Below are 8,375 nucleotides of genomic sequence, written 5' to 3'. Positions count from 1 at the left end.
GAGAATATTGTTGGAATACGAGTAGTCGTTCCTCTGATAATATCCGAAAGATGGGATTATGACTATGGGAACCTTTTGTAGAACATGTTTGGCAGGTTTAAACCTTAGTACACTCCTTTTGGGTGGTTCTTAACCTAAACTCCATGCTCGTGACTTGCAACAAACCCTTGATTCATGGTTAATCCGATCAGGTATCCTTAATATCAATGAAACTCGGGTGTTGATAAGGTGTAAACCATAATCCACCAAAATGGGTGGTTGATATTAAGGATAACATGATCCATCCCATGACCTTTGTTTGGTGTGCTCTTAATTTCTCTCCAGACAGTGCAACCTGACAGATGTTCAAGCGGATCCATCAATTCTGATTGACATGCCTTTGCATTGCATAACATCATTCGCATATTTGCATCCAACATCTCATGCTTATTCATTTGCAGGGTATTCCCTTTTTAAGGGGGGGCCTTATTCATTCGCATATTTGCATCCAACATCTCATGTTTTGTGTTTACCTCAAGATACATGTTTTGTGTTTTGTGTTCGTATCCCTGCAGGTAGCACGGTTCCTTCATCAAGGACTGCCTTTTTGCCCTCGAGCATCCCAAACCCTAAAACCCAAAGCAACACGTTAACTCCTTCTACTACAGGCGAGTAAGTCTCCAAAGGTCGAGCATCCGGTAGATTGCATAGTGACGTCGTTCGCCCAAAACCCAATCCATAACCCCGTAGTTAGCCGAACTACGTTTTGCTCTGATTCTCAGGCCAGATGAGATACGTAGGCATAAGACGCGATGTCTTAGCGAGCACACATCCCCCAACCCATAGGTCATCCGAGCTACGAAGACTCTGATTCTCATATTCATATGAGATACGTATGCAGTGGATGCGACATCCGCACGAGTCATTTTCATTTAACCCTTTTTTTTGGTAAACATCACAAGATAAACCCACACCCTTTAGACAAGAACTACAAAAGTGGATCCCGTAGAGTACTACGGATGCGTAGGGGTGCTAATACCTTCCCTTCGCATAACCGACTCCCGAACCCAATATTTGGTTGCGAGACCCCGTCTTGTCCTTTCCTTTTTCATGTTTACTTCGAGCGTTTCCTTTCCCTCCTTTGGGATGAATAACGCACGGTGGCGACTCTTCTGTCTTTTTCTTTCGCCGGTTGTTTTTTTCGCACTGTATTTTTCAGGTTGCGACATCTGTAAATGAAGAGCAATGGGTATGGCATAGACTCTTGGGCCACATTAGCATGAGAAGACTCTCTCAGCTAAATAAACTCGAGTTAGTCAGAGGTCTGCCTAAGCTGAAGTTCTTTTCAGATGCTCTGTGTGAGGCATGTCAGAAAGGAAAATTTTCAAAAACATCTTTTAAAAAGAAAAATTCTGTTTCCACCTCTAAGCCTCTGGAACTTCTTCACGTTGACCTTTTTGGACATGTTAAGACAACGCCAGTCAATGGAAAGAAGTATGGACTGGTCATTGTTGATGATTTTAGTCGCTGGATGTAACAACCCAATTTTAGTAATTAATTCTTATATTATTATCACTATACTTTTTTATTTTATTTATTTGGAGTGTTAGTAATTAATTGGTTGTTAGGTAGTATAATAATCAATTATGTTAATTAATTATTTAGTTGATATGAGATAGAATTAAATAATTGGATTAATTAACTTGGTGTGCATATTGAGTGGTTTAAATTATTTGAATTAAATAGAGATATTTAAATATTAGGTTTTATTGGGCCTATTAATTAAATTAGATGGATTATGCTTTAAGCCCAAATAGAATACTAATATAAATAGTAAGAGGTGAGGAGAATTATGATTCATTTAATCATTTGAAGGAAATAGAGAAAGAGGAGAGGAAAAGTAAAGAGAAGAGCTAGGGTTTCCAGAAAATTGAAGAGGTAAGGGGGAAATCCTTATTATTATGGGTTAGTATGATTTGGTCAATGGGTAGATGTATGTTTAGGTTAAAATCCCTAATTTTGTATGGTTGTTTGGAATTGTTAGGTTTTGATGAGTATGCTCGATTGTGGTGATTGATTGTGTTAAAACTGAAAATTAACGCTATATATTTAGAGTATTGTGTGAGTTATAATTTTCTGAACATGTGGCTTTTTACGGAATCGAAATCGGAGGTCCGGAAGTCCTTCAACGATGAAAACCGCAGAAAATTCTGCATGTTGTCCTTCACAATCGCGACCCTTTTTATGTTTTATTATCGAAATCGTTTTGGTCATAACTTTTGATCCGTAAGTCCAAATTGAGTGACGTTTGAAGCGTTGGATAGCTGAAACAGAAGGCTATAACTTTGTTTCAGGAATAAAATAATTTTGGAGATTATTTCATGGACATTTTTGGGGTTGAAGAAGATGAAAATTATGTTGGATAATTTAGAAATAATAACTTTTTAGTAACGCCTTCATGCACGGTTTTGAGCATAACTTTTAACTCGTGAATCATTTTGGGTTGGGGTTTAAAGCATTAGAAAGGTAACTCTAATAGATATTATGTGAATAGTGTATTGGTTATGAATGTGTATATGTACCATTGGTGGATTGTGAATGATATATTGTTATGAATATGTATATGTACCATTGGTGGATTGTGAATGATATATTGTTATGAATGTGTGTATGTACCATTGGTGGATTGTGAATGATATATTGTTATGAATGTGTATATGTACCATTGGTGGATTGTGAATGATATATTGTTATGAATGTGTATATGTGCCATTGTTGGATTGTGAATGATATATTGTTATGAATGTGTATATGTACCATTGTTGGATTGTGAATGATATATTGTTATGAATGTGTATATGTACCATTGGTGGATAATTCATAGAGTTGAATTATGGCGATATGGGGAATGTTAAGATGGTAGAGATGATCTTAATTGCATATGTTTTGGTATTTGTACATTCATTCATGGCATGGTCTGCTTCATGGTGGAAGCGGTGAAACTATGGGTTCACATGGTATAAGACGTTGATCCTTAATTGGAAATAGGCGTAGCAGACGTTGATCCTTAATTGGAAATAAGCGTGGTAAATATACGTTGATCCTTAATTGGAAATAGGCGTAGCAGACATTGATCCTTAATTGGAAATAGGCGTGGTAAATAGACGTTGATCCTTAATTGGAAATAGGCGTAGCAGACGTTGATCCTTAATTGGAAATAGACGTGGTGGCTTGGATTCTAGATATTGAATCGGAAAGCGGGGAAATGTTGGGTTCACATTGAGGTACCGCATGCATAGAGTCACATGTCTTGCATTGAGTCACATTAGAGTTATGTGATAGTTGAGTGTATGCATTATTGTGATTGTGATGTGCGTATGAGATATGGTAATTGAATTTGATGATGTTTGGATACATAACTTGACAAAGAATGTGATTATGTGATAATTGTAGTTATGGGTATAATTGGGAATATAATATTGGATTTGAATGTTATAATCCTTGAGTTTTTATGTGTGCTTGAAACATGTGAAATAAATGTTGGTTAATATTATTTACATGGTTATATGAAGTGTGATGAATTCCTTTAATTGTTAATTTAATCATTGTGCCTTATTATACTTCTTCATAATGATTTGAATTCTCACCCTTTCTGTTTGAATGTTACCTTTACATGGGTATCGTGTAGATACTCCAGAGTAGTATTGCTGAAGTAAGTGGACAGTAGCTCGCTCGAGATTAGCCGGAGAGTTTCCGTATTTTAGTTTGAAGACTAGGTAATGAGTCAATGCTCTGGTCATGTAACACTGGGTAGATTAGTAGTATTGAACTCGTATCCTATTTGGATAAGTATTATGTTATTACTCGTGAACATGCTTATTTGCCATTGCTGTTGAGAGGCAATAGTGCCAAATGTTCTGATTATGGTTTTAGTTTATTTTGAAGAGATTATTGAGAGATGATCATGGTATAGGACATGAATCATTTGATGAAATGCATGAGTATTCATTATTTTCCGCTACGAACGCATATTCTTGAATATTCATGATAAGTGAAATGTGTTATTTTAAATGACCAGGTGTATTGTATATTGATGTTTGGTTTTTGAAAGCTTTTAGTTTTTGAAAACGTCGGTGTGACGCCCTTTTGGTTATATGCGTGCCTATTTACTCTAATTATATGTTAAGTATTTTGGAGTAGAAAAAAGGGTGTTACATAAGTGGTATCAGAGCATGGTCGACCAGTTGGTCAATAGTCACTAATGTGTTACATTAGTGGTAGCAGAGCAGGTCGGTCCGTCCGGCCAGGTTGTTTAGTTATGTTTGTTCCCTAGTATGCGACATGTGTGTGAGAACACTGTCGATGCTTGTTTTATTTTCCATTTGCAGGTTGGGAATGAAATAAGTGGGGGAGGAGCGCCTGCTTATCTTGGATGTTCCAATTGTATCGAACTTGGATATTAGGTTGTTGCACGCAAGAGTGCAGTGTTGGCTAGTTAACCTGTTTTGAGAATGTTGTGCTTTTCCTGAACCCGAAGAGAGGTCGGATTCGAGGATGGTATTGGTTAGAATTTAATCGGGTGTATATCAACTGTTTCAAGAAGATGGTTATTTTTCTCGAGGTTGGTGCTAAGGAAGATTGGTGTGTGTCTGCTAAACAAGTTGATGAATCGGTGCAAGATGGTGCCGAGTTGTTTATGTTGTTGGCAACTTTGGATATTCGTGAGAAGAGGACGATTGAAGAATTGCCAATAGTTTGTGATTTTGCGGAGGTATTTCCGGAAGATATAAGTGATTTACCGCCAGAAGGTGAGGTTGAGCTTTCGATTGATTTAGTTCCTAGAACTAGTCCTGTATCGATGGCTCCCTATAGAATGTCTGCTTCTGAGTTGAAAGAGTTGAAGAGTCAACTTGAAGACTTGCTTGAGAAGAAGTTTATTCGTCCTAGTGTGTCGCCGTGGGGTGCACCTGTTATGTTGGTCAAGAAGAAAGAAGGTTCTATGAGATTATGTGTTGATTATAGACAACTGAATAAAGTGACGATTAAGAACAAGTATCCACTTCCGAGGATTGACGATATGATGGATCAGCTGGTTGGAGCTTGTGTGTTTAGCAAGATTGATTTGAGGTTTGGGTATCATCAGATTCGTGTAAAGGCTGAGGATATTCAAAAGACTGCTTTTCGGACAAGGTACGGTCACTACGAGTACTCCGTGATGCCTTTTGGTGTGACTAATGCACCTGGTGTAGTTATGGAGTATATGAATAGAATTTTTTATGATTATCTGGATAAGTTTGTTGTTGTGTTCATCGATGATATATTGATTTATTCCAAGAGTGAAGAGGATCATGCCGAGCATTTGAAGGTTGTGTTATCGGTGTTGAAAGAGAGGAAGTTGTTTGCTAAACTCTCTAAATGTGAGTTTTGGTTGAGTGAAGTAAGTTTTCTTGGACATGTGATTTCGAGTGGTGGTATTTTTGTGGATCCTACGAAGATTGAAGTTGTATCTCAGTGGGAAGCTTCTAGTCTGTTGCTGAGATTAGAAGTTTCCTTGGTTTGGCTGGTTATTATAGGAAGTTCATTGAAGGATTTTCTAAGTTGTCGTTACCATTGACGCAGTTGATTAGGAAAGGTCAAGCTTTCATTTGGACTTCGCAGTGTGAAGCGAATTTTCAAGAGCTTAAGAGAAGATTGACTATGACTCCTATTTTGATTTTACTGGATCCGTTAGAAACCTTCGTTGTGTATTGTGATGCTTCTTTGTTGAGTTTGAGAGGTGTTTTGATGCAAAAAGGGCAAGTGGTAGCTTATGCTTCAAGGCAACTTAAAGTTCATGAGAGGAATTATCCGATGCATGATTTAGAATTGGCCGTCGTTGTGTTTGTGTTGAAGCTTTGGAGACATTACTTGTTTGGATCACGATTTGATGTGTTTAGTGATCACAAGAGTTTGAAGTACTTGTTTGATCATAAGGAATTGAATATGAGGCAAAGGAGATGGTTGGAATTCTTGAAAGATTATGATTTTGGTTTGAATTATCATCCTGGAAAGGCGAATGTTGTAGCCGATGCATTGAGTAGGAAGTCATTGCACATGTCTATGTTGATGATTCGAGAGTTTGAATTGTTGGAGCAATTTAGAGATTTGAGTTTGGTTTGCGAAGCGACGTCTTCGTGTGTTAAGCTTGGGATGTTGAAGCTTACGTGTAGCATTATCGACGAGATTAGAGAAGGTCAGAAGTCAGATTTGAAATTAGTCGATGTTATGACACTGATTAATCAAGGCAAGGGTGGTGACTTTCTGATTGATGAGAATGGTATCATGAGGTGTTGTGATCGAGTTTATGTTCTGGATGTTACGGATTTGAGAAAGAGGATTCTTGAGGAAGGGCATAGAAGTGGTCTGAGTATTCATCTTGGTGCTTCTAAAATGTATCAAGACATGAGAAAGATGTTTTGGTGGCAAGGTATGAAGAAGGATGTAGCGGAATTTGTGTATTCATGTTTGACTTGTCAAAAGTCAAAGATTGAACATCAAAAGCCGTCTGGTTTGATGCAACCGTTATCTATTCCCAAGTGGAAGTGGGATAATATCTCTATGGATTTTGTTTCGGGTTTGCCGAGAACATCGAGTAATTGTGAGACGATTTGGGTCGTTGTGGACAGGTTGACAAAATGTGCTCATTTTATTCCGATGAGGATGGATTATACGATGGAGAGACTTGCTAAGTTGTACATCGAGAGGATTGTATGTTTGCATGGTATTCCGTCGAGCATTGTTTCGGATAGAGATTCGAGGTTCACTTCGAGATTTTGGGAAGGTTTGCAAAGTGCTTTGGATACGAAGTTGCGTTTGAGTTCGGCATATCATCCGCAAACTGATGGTCAAACGGAGAGGACTATTCAGTCACTTGAAGATCTTTTGAGGTCTTGTGTTTTGGAATAAGGAGGAAATTGGGATAGTTTCTTGCCTTTGATCGAGTTTACGTATAACAACAGTTTCCATTCGAGTATTAGAATGACACCTTTTGAAGCTCTTTATGGTAGAAGGTGTAGAACTCCTTTGTGTTGGTATGAATCGGGAGAGAGTGTTGTGGTTGGACCCGAGTTGATTCAAGAGACTACGGATAAGATTAAGATGATTCAAGAGAAGATGAAGGCTTCTCAGAGTCGTCAAAAGAGTTATCATGATAGAAGGAGGAAAGCTCTTGAGTTTGAGAAAGACGAGCATGTGTTTCTTCGAGTTACGCCAATAACGGGTGTTGGTAGAGCTTTGAAGTCGCGTAAGGTGACGCCACGTTTCATTTGTCCTTATCAGATTTCCGAGAGGGTAAGTGAAGTGGCATATCAGATTGCATTACCACCATCACTTTCTAATCTTCATGATGTGTTCCATGTGTCTCAGTTGAGGAGGTACATCCCGGATCCATCGCATGTTGTTCCATTAGATGATGTTCAAGTGAGGGATAATTTGACGGTCGATACATCACCTATGCGAATTGAAGATCGAGAAGTGAAGAAGCTTCGTGGTAAGAAGATTGCTTTGGTGAAAGTATTATAGGGCGGAGTCGCCAATGGCAATATTACATGGGAACTCGAGGATAAGATAAAGGAATCGTATCCGGAGTTGTTCGTTTGAGGTAAATTTTCGAGGCCGAAAATCTTTTAAGTGGGGGAGAGTTGTAACAACCCAATTTTAGTAATTAATTCTTATATTATTATTACTATAATTTTTTATTTTATTTATTTGGAGTGTTAGTAATTAATTGGTTGTTAGGTAGTATAATAATCAATTATGTTAATTAATTTGGTGTATTAATTAATTATTTAGTTGATATGAGATATAATTAAATAATTTAATTAATTAACTTGGTGTGCATATTGAGTGGTTTAAATTATTTGAATTAAATAGAGATATTTAAATATTACGTTTTATTGAGCCTATTAACTAAATTAGATGGATTATGCTTTAAGCCCAAATAGAATACTAATATAAATAGTAAGAGGTGAGGAGAATTAGGATTCATTTAATCATTTGAAGGCAATAGAGAAAGAGGAGAGGAAAAGTAAAGAGAAGAGATAGGGTTTCCAGAAAATTGAAGAGGTAAGGGGGGAATCCTTATTATTATGGGTTATTATGATTGGGTCAATGGGTAGATGTATGTTAATGTTAAAATCCCTAATTTTGTATGATTGTTTGGAATTGTTAGGTTTTTATGAGTATGCTCGATTGTGGTGATTGATTGTGTTAAAACTGCAAATTAACGCTATATATTTAGAGTATTGTGTGAGTTATAATTTTCTGAACATGTGGCTTTTTACGGAATCGAAATCGGAGGTCCGGAAGTCCTCCAACGATGAAAACCGCAGAAAATTCTGCATGCTGTCCTTCACAAT

Source organism: Lathyrus oleraceus, chromosome 7 (genome assembly GCF_024323335.1).
Source record: "Lathyrus oleraceus cultivar Zhongwan6 chromosome 7, CAAS_Psat_ZW6_1.0, whole genome shotgun sequence".
Taxonomy (NCBI): Eukaryota; Viridiplantae; Streptophyta; class Magnoliopsida; order Fabales; family Fabaceae; genus Lathyrus; species Lathyrus oleraceus.
This window is presented reverse-complemented; position numbering follows the sequence as displayed.